General features: G+C 39.8%; 1 long non-coding RNA gene across 7 annotated transcripts in view; it reads left to right on the top strand.

Moving 5' to 3' along the window:
• LOC125323081 overlaps positions 1–14,672 on the top strand; it is a 317,884-nt gene extending 303,212 nt beyond the window's left edge. For all 7 annotated transcript variants that reach the window (XR_007202358.1, XR_007202357.1, XR_007202360.1 and 4 more), the window contains 2 exons: positions 2,949–3,139; positions 4,411–14,672. This is a non-coding gene — a long non-coding RNA (uncharacterized LOC125323081). The remainder of the gene's footprint in view (positions 1–2,948; positions 3,140–4,410) is intronic.
• The last annotated feature ends 207 nt before the right edge of the window (positions 14,673–14,879 follow it).

Raw genomic sequence — 14,879 nt, 5'->3', positions numbered from 1 at the left:
TGCCCATGAGTGTGCCTTGTGCTGTTGCCACCCAGAAAGAATGCTAGGGCTGGGCTGTAAATAAGGGACAAAGATAGTATCAACTTAGATAACAATGAAGGTTTGTGTGTGTGGCTTTTAAGAAAGAAGATTTGAAGAAATTTTGCGTCATTTGAAATTTTCTAGCTTTTATTAAACAAAAGTTGTATATTTTCATTTTTATAGTAATCAATTAAGTGATAAGTAGGGGGGATTTTTTTTGCTCAGTTTAGAAAGTCATAAAGGTGTTACTGAAAAGAATGATTTTCCCTGACATTAAAATATTAAATCATTATCAGAACTTGCCTCTGGACTCACAGACAATAATTTATGTATCTCCTGTTCTCTATTTTACTTTTGTCTCACAGGCATAATGTAAGAACCCTACTTTTTTCACAGAATGTGCATTTCTCAAGCACTGTGTATGTTGGACAAATTTAGCTAAAAAGTTACATGTGCAACAAGTCCTTGCTGGTTAGAGAGTTCTTGGTATTTCTCCTTTCATTTTTCCCTTTCCAATATATACATCCTACAAAGCTTGAAAGCTTTGGAAAGGACTAGATGTAATTGAATCACTTGCCAATAATTTAGAAATATTCACCTGGACCTAAATTTTGTTCTTCCTTTTCTCTTTCTTTTTATCATTTCTGGACTAAGAAAAGTATTTCTAGCAGTGGCAAAAAACCTGGCATTTTCTGCCAGTGCACAGAAACCATGTCAATGCAAATGGTAAATTAAGTTTTTAGTCATATGGTGTGATCTCTGACTCCCTGAGTCACTCACCAAAGTTGAGTGAGGCTGAAATTCCCTCATGTTACATCTCTCTGCTATAAGTTATGGTGTTGTCTGTTTGCTACAGAAGTTTTATTATCTAACACTACTTCATTCTTATCTTTTAGGTTTGTTGTCCTAGTTGTGAGAATTTTTAGCCCACCCAATACTCTTCTGATGTACCTGGTACTTGCTGCTGTTGCTTCAGCATCCTAGAAATTCAAGGGTCTTCTTGACTTCTACATTATGGGAGTTATTGCACTCAGATAAACTGCAATTCTAAAGAATAATCAGCTGCTTGGAAGAATATTTCAGCCAATTTCCCTGCAATTCTTTGTTGTTACTTTGTTTTAACATTTCTAAATACTCTGTTAGGGTCCAGCTCCTACAAACTATTTAGAGGCCTCCTCCAGGCGAGACCTCTGTCCATCTTTAAAGAAGATAGTTTGCAGGGTTGTGTGAGGTCATGGAATTGCTGCTCTTTGGGAGTCTCTCACTGAAGACTTAAGCGATGCAGAGAACCTGACTTACTCTCAAAGGTGAAAGGTACTCAAATTGTTATGGTCTAACCCATAACTGTCCTAAGAAGGAGTTAAATATATCAAAGAGGTGGGAATCTGCGTGTTTGAGTTCTGCACCAAAGGTCTTGGATTCCAGATCATCACAAATGCTTGTTTTTCCCAAAACACAAACACCCTTCTGACCTCTCTGATTTTCTGACATAAAGTAAGAATCTTTTCATGATAATCAGAGTCAAGTATCAGTTCCAAAAAGCCATTGCTGTGCATTATAGGCACTTATGCATATTAGAAAACAAAACAAAACAAGCAGTCTACCACTTTCCGGGATTAATGCTATGAAGGATTTTATGGGTGGTCCATAAGTGGACAGAACGTTGCACTAATGTGTGACTGCATGGCAATTAAGCTTAATTAGGGAAGGTTTTGAAAAAGACAGATGAAAGTAAATTATGAGAATGAAAGCAACCGTGCTTTTGGGGCCCACACTCTGCTGCACTGGTTCAGTGAAGTGTTGCTAAAAACGTGCCCCTTCTGTCACGTTCTGACGCACATCCAGCCGCTTGTCAAACCAAGCGTTTTTCTCAGGAAGAGGGAATCTCTTAGGAGCACATTCTTCACCCGGTCTCCACTGAACTCGCTGGTTTCACGAGGAGACAGCTGCGCTTCCAGAGTAAGAGCAGCAGCAGATGACCCTGAATACATGGCCATCCGGTTTGGTTCAGCATTGCCTCTCTTCTGCATGGAGTAACAACGGTAATCATCAATGTGGATTTTCATGTGTGCTCTGGGGACATTTTTTTACAATTTTGTATTTTTAGTGCTTTCTCAGATTTACAACTGAGCACCCCATATGGAACATCTGATTCTTGTTGAAGTGATTTTCTCTGGTGAGAAGACCTCAGTGAGCTGACCTGGAGCAGTTTCCAGGCTTCCACGCTGCATGGTTTGAGGGCATTCCATAAAACAAGCTCTTTCAGAGCAGAAGATTTCAGGGTTTCTGTGCTCACACTCTGTCAGAGCTAGGGGCTCTTCTTCAAGAAAGTTTTATAGGAAACAAAACTCAAAATGCTGAAACCCTCAATGGAACAGAATTGCTTTTTTCTGCTCTGGACTAAGTGGCTGTTACTGCAGGCACCATTACAGTATGCTATGTTATATTAGATTTTATTAAATTATGGAAAATAATTAAGTAGAAAAGCAGAGGAAAAAAGCTACACAATCTGCAGGCAGATCTTTTTTTAGCTTGAACAGTGTCTGGTATTGCTTTCCACCAGGACACTGGGATGCTTTTTTCCCCTAATGAACTTTTTACATCCAAGATGAAATACTGATTCTGCAGACAATTTATTAAGAAAAACACCAGTTTCATGTGAGGAGTTTTCAGTCCAACAGGGAATTTATATGTGGAAATCATATATGGGTATAGGGAAACACCTCATAAAAAGAATGACTACATGGTCAGCAGCTGTAATTTATGTTCATTCTCTTTTAATAAAAAAATATGTGTTCAGACCAATATTTGTATTTTTTATTGCAGCTCAGCAAGGTACCCTCAACTGTAGTTGTTTAACCTCCTGACTTTCTTTGGTTTGTTTTTTTGAAAAAAAGAGCGCTAAACCCAGTACTTTGTGTTCTCAGTTACGAAGCTTATACATATGTCAAAGGTGCGACAAGGACGTCTTTCTCCACTGAAGGATGCTGAAGTAAGTGTTGATAAAAACATCACACATAAAAGAGTGATCAAATGAAAACAGAGACAAGAGGATGCTAAATAGAGAAAAGAAGCTGGATCTGGGATTTGATGGCTGACCATGAACAGCTGTGAACAGGTAATCCAGATACATGTTCTAACGCCTAAGCTCTCCAGGTTAGGTATAAGTTTACCTGTACTCAGATGAAAATTTGCAAATGAGGTATGTGTCCATAAATCACAATCTTCTTCAGGTCAAATATTGTGGAAATCTATCAAATTAAAAATTATATTCCTAGAAAGGATGCTGTAACAAAACCCCTAGATGGGATCTCATATTTAGCACAAAGTGCTATTTCTGAAGAGAGATCCCCTTAGCTGCAGAACCTTACTCAGATCCCCTACTTGCTTCCATCTCTGTAACTGGAAAGTAAAGGCACTTCTAAAGAGTTGCTGGTATGTGAAGTAATGAGAAATTCCAGGGTCTGCTGGGATCTGTGGTAACAACACTTGTTGAGAGGAGCTGGCACAACCTCCTTGGCAGAGCTGTTAACAAGCCCTCCATAGACTCACTCTTTAGTGGTGGTGATCAGATATTGGTGGAAGTCTGATGCAGCTATGAGGTAACAGGTGAACAAGCCATTTCTTCACTAAAAGCCCAAATCCAGCATTTATTACTTCCTCTTAGGTCACAGAAACATCACTTCTCTGTCAGTTTGGTAATAACCACTCCCTTTTCATCTTCATCTCCCTAAAACACTCTGTCCTACATCTCTTTTGCACATGCTGTAAATCCCTCCCCTCGACCAGTGTTTCTGCTGTATTCCTGCTGGCACCTTCTGCACCAGCCAGACCTCTGGGAATTTCTGGGACAGACTCAGAAGGGAGTTTTCCGAGTCAAATTAGTAAGGGCAAAGGCCAGTAGTATTGCTCAGTTAATGACGAGAAAAATTCACCTGGATTAGTACTGGCTACTTAACAAGAACCAAAAGAGCATCAAGATTTGGCCTTCTATGATTTGGATACTTTCTAAATCATATTCTTATGTCAGCATGCTGCCATGTTGCTTGCTGGAAGACCTAGGGAAAAGCAAATGTTTACAGTTTGAGGAGATCTGCAACAGCAGCTGGAGCTATTCTGCCTACTCTTTCCCCAAATTGCAAGACTTCACAAGGCTTTAAAGCCAGAGAAAGTGAGCTGCCAAAAAACCACACTAACAAAGAAGATGAGTCCATTATTTCCAGTTTTCTAGGAGATATGTTTAAGTCTGTGTGTTCTGTATTTCTGCAAGAAATGTTTAATATTTACAGGTGAAGGAACTCAGGCTTGCTGGTATTTTTGGATTCCTTTCTAACCTGCTCTCTTTTTTCTCCCCACCTCCTTCCCTCTTTTGTGGCTTTCCAGTGTAAGTGGCCACAGCAAACCCCTGTTCAGGATCCAGGAGGAATCCTTCACCGCCAGCCTAGGGAGAACATCGGTGACAGCCGCTGGAATGCCTTGATCACACACTCCCAGCATCCTGCCCTGCCAGCAGCAGGAGGAAAGTCCAGTTTATGTTAATAAGGTGCAGAGAGTGGCCAAAATATTCTGTGAATTTTCCAGCTCAAAAGGGTAATGAAACTACCTCTGTCTCAGTGCGCTGGCACAGGAGCAAACTAAACAACTGGGAAACGTGTTTCAGAGGAGAAATACAGAGCACAAACTCCCTGGATTTCACACTTCCACTGAGGGCTGAGCTTTGCCTCTTTCCACCTCTTTTCCAGGCTGGCTGAACCCTTTTGCACAAAACGTGGGAGGGATGGGGGAGGGCAAGCAGGCTTTTCTGCAGATTAGCTTCAGACAGCTCTTGCCAGACCAAAAGTTACATTGGAAAGCATTTCTTAGTTTATACCAAAACAATTAATTGTTTAATATGTAAAGCAAACCCAGAAAATTATTCCCGTAAATTTGGTTTAAAATCTACCTTTTTATTAGCTTTGAGCAAAAGAAACCTCTAAACTGCTGGGAGCACAGTCAGATTCTTTGGGCTCTCTTCAAAAAGCTCGCTCTTTTTGTCATTCCTCTCTGACCTCCTCCCTGCTAGTCCCGGGATGAAAAGCAAGCCAAAGATCTGCTGAGAAATGGGCCGAGCCACTGCTGACCTTTGCAAATCCAATTTCTTCAAAGTGAGAGCTAATCGACGCGTTCCCACGCTGTGTATTGCTGAAACTTACGATGCAATTCAAGGAATGAATTCACCATGGTGCAATCTCATTTTGAATCCAGTTTTCTTGCTATGTGTCAGAGGGTGAAGGAGGCAGAATGTGGTACAAGTTATAGAGAGCAGTCTCACACAAGTTTCACAAGCTGTGTAAGTCTGTCTTTGAAAGATTTTGCACTTTGGCAGGGCTCTTTCCCTTAAAATCTAAAATATATTGGCCTCCCTCCCACGTCCTTCTACCTTCCTCTCCCTCAAAAACAGAGACATTTTGCAGTTATTTAAAACAAAAATAAGCTGATGAAAGTTTATACTAAGCAATCTCCAAACAGAAAAAGAAATAGTCTCTGAAGGTATTATCTGATGTGTAACCAAGGTGCCTCTTGGGGAGATTTGTGTGCACAGGAGCTGAAGGTGAATGGGATTGTGCTACGGGGAGAGATTTAGAATTCATATTTAAAATTCATGTTCTCTCTCTCACATTGCATATCTGTTCTGGTATAATCACTATCCTGATGGTACAGCAGCCAGAGTGCTCCACTCTGTGTGAAGTTTTGCAATCTCTGCTAGGTACCGCAGCTGTGCCAGCACGATTCGTGCAGGAAAAGCGCATTGGCATTCCCAACCTAAATCTCATAATCTTGTTTCAACAGGTGCCTGGAGACTGGCCCCCTCCCTGTTTCCCAGAAGGTGCTGCCATTTGTTTCCCACTCAACTGGCCAAGCCCTGGCTGAGCACAGCCCTGGGCAGCCCACTGGACCCAGCGGGAGCAGCGGCAGCACACCACATCCTGCTGGCACGCCCCGAGCGGGGCGGGTTTGCGCAATGCTGCAACTTCTTGTCTGGGGCAAAAGGGACACGAGGACTCTCATTCCTCATTTAACTACTGTGGGGCATATGTCATGGGTAGCACATCCCAAAGAGATGCTTTCAGCAGCCAAAGAGGGCAGTTATGTCATTCCCAGCAGGGGTTGGGCTTGCTGTGCCTCCCTGGGGATGCCACCTCTCCAGCTGGGAAGCCCTGGCATGGCAGGTAGAAGCCAAGCTGCTCCACGTTTGGTGCCTGACCACAGACCTCCCAGAGTGTGGTGTTCCTGGCCGGTTTGGCCATGTAGTAGAACCAAAGATATCGTCATTTACTTTTTTAGCTGATTACCATCTTCATTGCACGACTGTCATTCCACTACAGCTGATGTAATGGCAAGTCAAATCCTTGGGCTAATGGGGTGAACTGTGCCTTGGCTGTAAACTGCAGGCTTCCAGAGGAAGCCTCAATGCTCTCATTTTGTATTTGTCCTTAGGAAAGCAAATGAAAATATACCATTGTTCTCAAGATTGCTGAAAGAAGCAAGTCCTTTTTCTAAATTTTATTTCTGTAGCCATGAATAGTAAATTTCCTTCATTCATGACTGATTTATAAAGGAGTTTGCTAACTAACCAGATCTGAAGAACTTTCTTTCTCAGCAAGCATTGCAATAAGAGAATTGCTTGTGTTTTTATTACTTTCTCAATATTTTTGTTATCCTCTTTCCCAAGACACAATTAGATTTTCCAGTCTTCTGGACATCAAAGATTTTGGAGAAGAGATTGTATAAACTGAATAGGTAACAGCTGTTACCAGATGGATTTACTGGTGGAAAGGGGGGAGGGCTAATTTGTTTTATGTGTTTCCTCCCACTGTTGGCACCTTTCACTGTGGCACGCTGTTCCTGTCCTGTGACTGGGAGTGTCTGGGCACAGAGGGAGCCCTTGTCCACAGGATTACACCTAACTTTGGCTTTTGCTCTAGTTTGTAAGTGACTTTGCCAAGTGCCTTCATCATAGCTCTTTTGCCTGGTCCTCCAGTGGTTTATTAGAGAGACAAAAATGAGAGAGTAGCTCTGATATTGTTAGGTAACAGCAGTGACTGACAGATTTTCATTTCTGACCTTTTCAAGTCAGAAGTTTGCTTCACTTCTGGATATCCCAGGACACTTACGGTTGGATTTATTTTTGAAAAAAAAAATGTATTTCCTCAAGGAAGGTCACAGTACCAAAGAAGAGTTGCAACTGTATCATCTCTGTGGTGCCCTTCTATTTAACATGGGAATGAGCATTTGCATGAATCTTCTTTATTTCTCCATCTACTGTAAAATTACTTGTGTTCTTCTTTTAGATTGCTGACTGTTTAAGAAAGGTCATAGAGGGGAAATGGTGATTTGTACTACTGTAAAGTACTAGCTGATAAAAGAGATTGTGTGCATGTATAACAACCTGATTTTTGCATATTGCTATACCAACAATATCTGATCCCATTCAGATAACAGTAAAGCAGCCTACAGCTTTGACCAGATCCAAAGAAACTCACACTGCTTGTTCTTTTCTTTCTTATTTCAGGTTTGATCTACTTGCTTTGACATTTGTGTGTTGTTTTTTTAAGTACCTACCCTCAAGTTCTTCAAGCTTCAGCAAGAGAGCACTTTCAATACATATTGTCTGCAAAAGTGTCCCATGTCCTAGGAATATGCTGACATCCAATCTGATTTAAAAATTTGAGAGGGACTGTAATCTTCACAATCTAGTCCCTTTCTTTCTGGGGTAGCCTAGATGAACACTTTTGATCCTTTCCTTCTCTGAGCAGCTTCAGAATCCATTGCCATTGCAGGAGAGGAGATGCTGCCTTCACCCAGTCTGTGAGGATCCTCGGACCATTGCAAAAATGCTCAGATTCCCACAGAGTTTAACTCTTTTCTGCAGCTGGCCTGGGGGCACTGGGCACCTCAGCTGGGGGAATACCACTGGAGCAGATAGTCCATGCCAATGGCTGCTGGACCACTACAGGATAATGAATCCTGGCTGGAGAGGGACAGAACAGAATCCACATCCAGAAAATCATCTCTAATGTGATTTTAAGCCTTAATTAATTTCAAACTGTTTTCCTCCATCTCCCTCATTCACTCGCTCAGTACTGCTCCACATAGTTAATGCAAATGACCAAGAAAAGAGAGGAAGTCCATCTAAAAGAGCAACTGAGCTTTTGTGCAACACCCAGAGTATTTTTTTCTGCACAACCAATGGAGAAATTAGAATAGCTCTGCCAGTTTCAAGACAAAATTTTCCATCTTTTGTGAGCATTTAGACTCCAATAAGTATCTAACTACAGAGCCAAAGACAGAAATGTGGAGCAGGCTCAAGACTAGCTGGGTAGTTTGCTGCATGAACAGGGAAGTGAGGTCCTTGATTTTTCTTTGAAGAAAACAAGTTTGCTGTGTACAATTAATATAAATAGGAAGAGAAGGAGGTGTCTGGCTAATAGCGAAAGGTACAGTGAAATCTAGATTGTAGTCCCTGTTTTACACACAGCCCTTTCCATATGCCAAGTTAGGAACCATGCAGGTGAATGAATGTTACCCTGTTATCTCTGGGTCCCCAGGCTGGGTGCAAGCACACATGGAATTAAGCACATTTAATGCTTGTATAGTGGCAAAACAGGTGAAAATCACAGCCTTTTAAAGGTGTGTTAAACAGGACAGTCTCTCTCTCATCCAGAATAGGGATCTGTTGGCAAGTCTAAGAATCAGCAGCAGCTTGTACAAGTGGTCATACCAAATGGTTGCTAAGCTGTGAAAGCAATAGGTAATTCAGGTGTGGTATCTCACAGCCTGGTGTTATCTTTAAAGTGAATTTTGTGAGCTTGCGGCAGTCTTGTGCAGGTAGTGTATGTCAAGTTAAAGCTACAGTTCATAGAAACACAGAATCACAGAATGATTTCTGTTGGAAGGGACCTTAAAGATCATCTTGTTCCAACCCCCCTGCCGCAGGCAAGGACACCCTCAACCAGACCAGGTTTCTCAAAGTCCCTTGCAGGGAATGGGGCATGAAGTATTTCTTTTGCATCACACCACAAGCTGTTTGCACAGAAGCTAAAGAGCTGTTTTCAGAGCACTATGGGTAGATGCTGCTATCGTTATTTTTACTACTTCCTTATGTATTTCAGGCTCTGCAGTGACAGTGATGATTAAATAAAAAATCAAAAATCGTTGACTTGACTAATTATTTTTCACGAAGGAACATTTATTTATGGTGACACTGAAATATCATTGCAGTGCTCCGAAGCAGTACAGAAACTGGGAATTTTAATAGCCAACAGGAGATTGAAGGTCTTTGGCTCAAGAGCTTTACTATGAAGACATAACAATATTTTTCTTCTAATGTAGTAGCATCTTCATAAAAATCTGTTAAACTGCAACTTGCAGAGGAAGTGTAAAGCACAAAGCAAATTAAAGTACAATAACCCTGAAAGGACAAATTGGTTTAACCAGCAATATAGTACTTACAGGAAAAAGAATTGAGATTACTGATGGCTCAGTGCACAGAAGCAGCATTTAGTGTCATGGAAAAGTGGATACCATGAATAAATTCTGTCAGTTTTGTGCTGGCCTTTTTCTCATTTTACATGGCAAATACTTTGATCCGCGTTATAAACTAGGTACTTTTACAACCCTTGCAAATTTACTGCCCCAATCTACAGATGAATTAATTTAATCATAAGTATTTCACCAGGCATTTTTCAAACCTTTAATTAAGTTTCATTGTTTACAGCCTGTGAGTATTGCATGCAGATATAATTTAAGAGCACAACCTGCTTGTTGACTGTAGTTTGAAAGAAAATGAAAAAATGGTTAGTTGCTATTATTTAAAACTCCAAAGCATTCGAGCTGGAATATATGTGGGGTTTTTTTTCTTTGAAAGAATTTCTTCCTTTTATGAATTTCTCTCTGTAATCTTGCCATTTCTGTGCCTGTAAATACATATATTCTCATGTAGTTTAGGAAGGAATTATGGCATTACAGTGATTTTGGATGGATTTTGAGCTCTGCTATATTCCTCTGACCTCTCAGAATTTCCAGGGGCCTCAGAAGGGTTGTTCCAGATTTGTGGTTGTATAACACCAGCAGAATTATATCCCTTTATATTTGCATTTAGAGCTAATGCATTAGTCATCCAGGTCCCTAAACAGGTTAATTATCCAGTCCAGTTCTTCAGTACTGTTTTATCTGTTCCACTCATAACTTTTATGAATTTCATTTAACATTAGATGATGGTAAATAGATTTAAAGATAAGCTGAACTTTTAAAGATGGAAACTGCTGATATTTTTTACTAATTTCTAGATCTGTTGTATTACCAGTACTCTTTGGGAAAGTTCTGATTTATGAAATATGACCTCACGGCATGTTTTATCTTACTGGCTTCTTGCCATGTTGCCAGAATGCAGTGCATTCAGACCTAGGCACCCAAAATGCATGCTTCAGCATGCAGAGAAAGAGTGCAAAGCTGGTTTTCATTTTCTAGAAACAGATCCTCTTTACAGTCTTCCTCCGGCTGAATGGCTTTTTACTGTTGGTTTTGTGCTTTTGATTGAGTTCTTTGGTTTTATGTTTTTGAGATATGTAGCATATATTCACAGGAAGAGTCCAAGTTTCAGAAGTTTTCTTAAAGTGAATTTAATGCTTTTGGAATCTTTACTGGAAACCATCATTCTCTGCCTGCTCACAAATACAGCACTTACTTATAGCTCTACCTGCACGACTCAGGAAAGATCCCTTACAAAATGTTAGGTGTTTTTCCACACTTTCTCAGAAGGTGCTACTCTAGAACAGAAAATATAGCCTATTTGGTATTATGCTGAGTTTTAAAAATTGCCAAAAAATCTATTTAAGAAAGTTCATCTTAAGAAATACTATCTTGAAGATACTAACTTAAGAAATAATACCTTCTCACTAACCCCTATGAAGAATTTTTGGTTTTCAAGCATCTATGTAGTTCAGTTGAACTGTTCATTCCTCTCTCATTAGTAATTTAATACCCATATTTTTCAAAGACCAGCTCAGCAGTGTACCAAATGTTATTAGCAGAAGGGCAAAGCAAAAAAAGATTCTCATCAGAAATCAGAACAGCCTCAGTAAAAGCCTGGCTCAAGTATGCACTGAATGGAGGTGAAGTTGCTGGTTTCACTTGTGGGCAGTTCATGTGAGATCATTTAAAATGATCTGGGAAAAGCTTGAAGATCAGCTCCTCAGTCATGTCTGTTCTTGTGTGATAATGTATTTTTCTCCAACTTCTTTTCATCTTTATTCATCTAGCTGTATCTATAAAATTCATAATTAGTAATAGGTTAATACAGATACAATTTCACTTCCCCCCCCCCTTTCCTTTATATTTTTCCTCTCTTTCTCTCCCATAGCATATTTGATTAATATTTTAGCTCTGTTGAAGGAATGCAAATACCATTGCACTCACTTCTTGGATGATTTTTGAAACCAACAACACTTAAATAACTATAAATTAAAAAGCTGGTTTTGCTGAACCTCTGGTGACACACACTCTTCTTAATTGCATTTAGGTCCCTGTGATAATATTCTGGTAAGATCTGAGATAGACTTTTCATTTCCAAGGACTAGACAGATTTCTGAAACTGACAGCAGAGCACTCAGTACAACTTGGGTGATAAGATAGCACTCAGTGAAATAACAAGCAGCATTTAACTGCTTTGCAGAGAGGATTGTTTTCCTGAGAGTGTTAAACCCAGATGGAACCGGGGAGTTTAGAAACTGTGTAGAAAGTCATGCCCTCACAAGATTTGGTCACTGTCTAGGTCAAGAGTTTGATGAAGTTTAGACAAGGTTCATGTCCTGAATCTTTGCCATCCATAGTGAAAAATTTGATATGATTTTGAGCATCTGATTATGCAGCTGGTACCAAATTAATTTGTTGTTAGCCTTTTTAAGTACTGCATTTTAGAAATCCTCATCTTTTTCAGACTGAATGGTGTTTCTCCGGCAACACCTTTTATGGGATTTTGGAGCTATGACCAACAAATAATTTTGTTCTTGTTTCTGTGACATTTTCTACAATTTCTGCCAAGGTATCGACATATGTGAAGAACTGTGCATTTGTTGAACTCTATGGTTATTTCAATTTTGTAGGTTTTAGTCAATAACTATCAAGTACTGAGATAAAGTTTGAGAAGCGATATTCCCTGTAAGAAGCACAGTATATTCAAGTGCACTGGAAGATGAAAAGATGATATACAGAAGAAATACTGTACTCTTGGGAATTCTAGTTATGTCAATTTTGGAGTCCTTTCACAAGCTAGCATAGGAGGTGGTTTGCTTTATGTATTCAGTCTTACCTCAGGAGTGATTCTCCTGAACACAGCTGACTCCAGTCTGCCTCTCTTAATTTGAGTACATTGATGGGGGTGTTATGCATGCTAGACAACACCAGCAAAGTAGTCTCTGCACCCACATGAAGCTTAGCAGGAAGAGGCTGAATTTGGCCACTTGTGTCCATCCCTCTCACTTTCATTTATAAAACCATTTGATAAAAGCGTATCATGTCAGGTCCCCGCAGTTTTGATAGTGATGGTTAACCTCCTGAACAGCTTGCCTTTAACAATAATTTCCCATTTGGAGTGTAAGTCATGTTTGGTAGTCAGGCAATGTATGTTTCATGAACTGATGACTGAGGAAGCTTCATCTATTTTTTTCTTTCAAAAAGACACTTAGCCATACCTCCCCAGCTGGACAAAGGCAGTGATGAATAATCACTCTTATAATTTTTCTTAAATATCAAAGTTATCTCTCCTCATGGCAGAGAATTCCAAACTGTCCTGGAGAAAGCAGGCCGTGTGAATATCCTTGCTGAATTGCTAATTGTTTGCTCTGGCAGTTCCTGTGAAGCAGCTGGTTGTCTTTGGAAACCTATGCTTGTTGTTGTGGGTTTGAACGTCATGTGTCTTTAATTTTCAGCACTAGCCACAGGGATAAGTATCACAAATATCTGCTTGAAGGCCTTTTGCCCCTGGGAACCCAATATATACTTGGCAGCCTCTCTGACAGTGGGACTGAGGGGAGAATCAAAGTTGACTCATTGCTTTATGTCCCCTTGGGGAAAAGAAGGAATAAAAATGGCAATTGCTGCTTCCTTCAGTTGCCTGAGGCAAGTCTTTCCTGTTTTGGAGAGAATAGACTAATGTCATTTCTAAAACAATCTTCTTTCCCTTTGTATGAAAAAATTATTCCATCCACTATCATAAAGCTAATTCTGAGGCTTGACTTCCTCACATCCCAGTGCGGTCCTGGGTGGACTTCAGATTTCCATAAACCCACAACCATAACCAGAAATGGACATTCATATCTTCCATTCAATGCCTACCTCCAACAGAATCTACTGTCATGTTCTTCAGCTCAGCATACAGTAAACTCTAATGAAAATGGGGGGTTTGTACCATGCTGTTAAGCCTGCAGGTGGCGAGAACATGGATTGTGCTTTATTTATTGTGCCCAAGCTGTTAAAAGACTCTGATTTCCTACTGCACTATTAGGATCAGCCTAAATAAGCATCTTGCTATGACTTCCAGTGAAGATATGTTCATTACTCTGCCTGTGGGTATAACTTCCTAAATATTCTCCACTTTCTATGCCACACTGAAGTGAAGCAGTCATTAGTTTTGGTCACATCATAATACAAAGGGGAAGTCTGAGCCCCAATGTATGTGTTAGCTAAAGATTAAACAGGGTGCCAGATGAGCTTTGAGTCTTCTAGAAATGTGGTTAGGCAGAGCTCCAAGCTCACACCAAGTGATGCCAAGACATTTGCTCATGTCTCCATTGCCCCTTATCTCAAGTGGTGTAACTGCCAGAAATAATTTTCCTTAATAGAAAAACTTCATGCATTTTGCATATTGCTCTTTCTTATGTAAATCTGATTAGTTTATGATTTCGATTCACAAATAGAATTCAACACTTGTATTTTAGATCTGAAAAGCATCTTTCTTTAAGACAGCTTTTCCATTTTTCTAGGAAACCCATTTCTTTTATTTTATAATCAGCTCAACTCAGCACAAGAATCTTATGGAAGGTGGTGGCAATTATCAACTACACAAGTCAATAATTTTATTTTTGAGTCTCCAAGTTTTGCTGTTAGTCCTGAAATTCAGTGCTATTCTAGGGAATAAGTTTTTGAGTTGATGAGGGATTTGTTATACTACTTAAATGCAAATGATAATTTTATCTGGGGAAGAAGCTCTCCAAGATGAATGGATGTATTAGCTTAGCATGGATCTGATCGTTGCCTTGCAAAACATTGGACAGGCTTTCAGTGATACAGATCCCGTCGGAATCAGCTATTGTATAACAGCTGAAAATAATAGGTCTCAAAATGATTCTAATTATCCCTGATTTGAAAGGTATGACTCTTTTGATGTTCCAATTGAAATATGCTTATTTATTGCTTAATTAAATTAGTATATGTAATTAATCACTGTGTCCAACACAGAGAATATGAACTTGATCAGTAAGCAAAACCTAGTCTTTACACTTGCAGGAGGGTATGCCTGGACCTGATTGTACAATTAACCTTGTTTTTGCTTTGCAACAATTTCCTTAAGTTATAAGCACTTCAGTTTTCATTAAAGTATGATTCCATTTGCATTTGTTATGTCTGCTCCCAGTAATTTATTGGCATGCAAGAAGCAAAGCTCCTAAATCAGTGTTGTGTATTTTATACAGAAGAGCCAGACGGAGGTGTGGTACAAGGTAAAGTTCTTTTATTTCTCCTTCCTTCTTCCTTTTAGCTCTGCTCCACACTAAGGTATGGAAACCATCTTGCACAACATTACATAGGCATAAGAAGGCATC

Source organism: Corvus hawaiiensis, chromosome 3 (assembly GCF_020740725.1).
Source record: "Corvus hawaiiensis isolate bCorHaw1 chromosome 3, bCorHaw1.pri.cur, whole genome shotgun sequence".
NCBI lineage: Eukaryota > Metazoa > Chordata > Aves > Passeriformes > Corvidae > Corvus > Corvus hawaiiensis.
The sequence above is the reverse complement of the archived record's forward strand: the minus strand, read 5'-3'. Positions and strand labels throughout refer to the sequence as shown.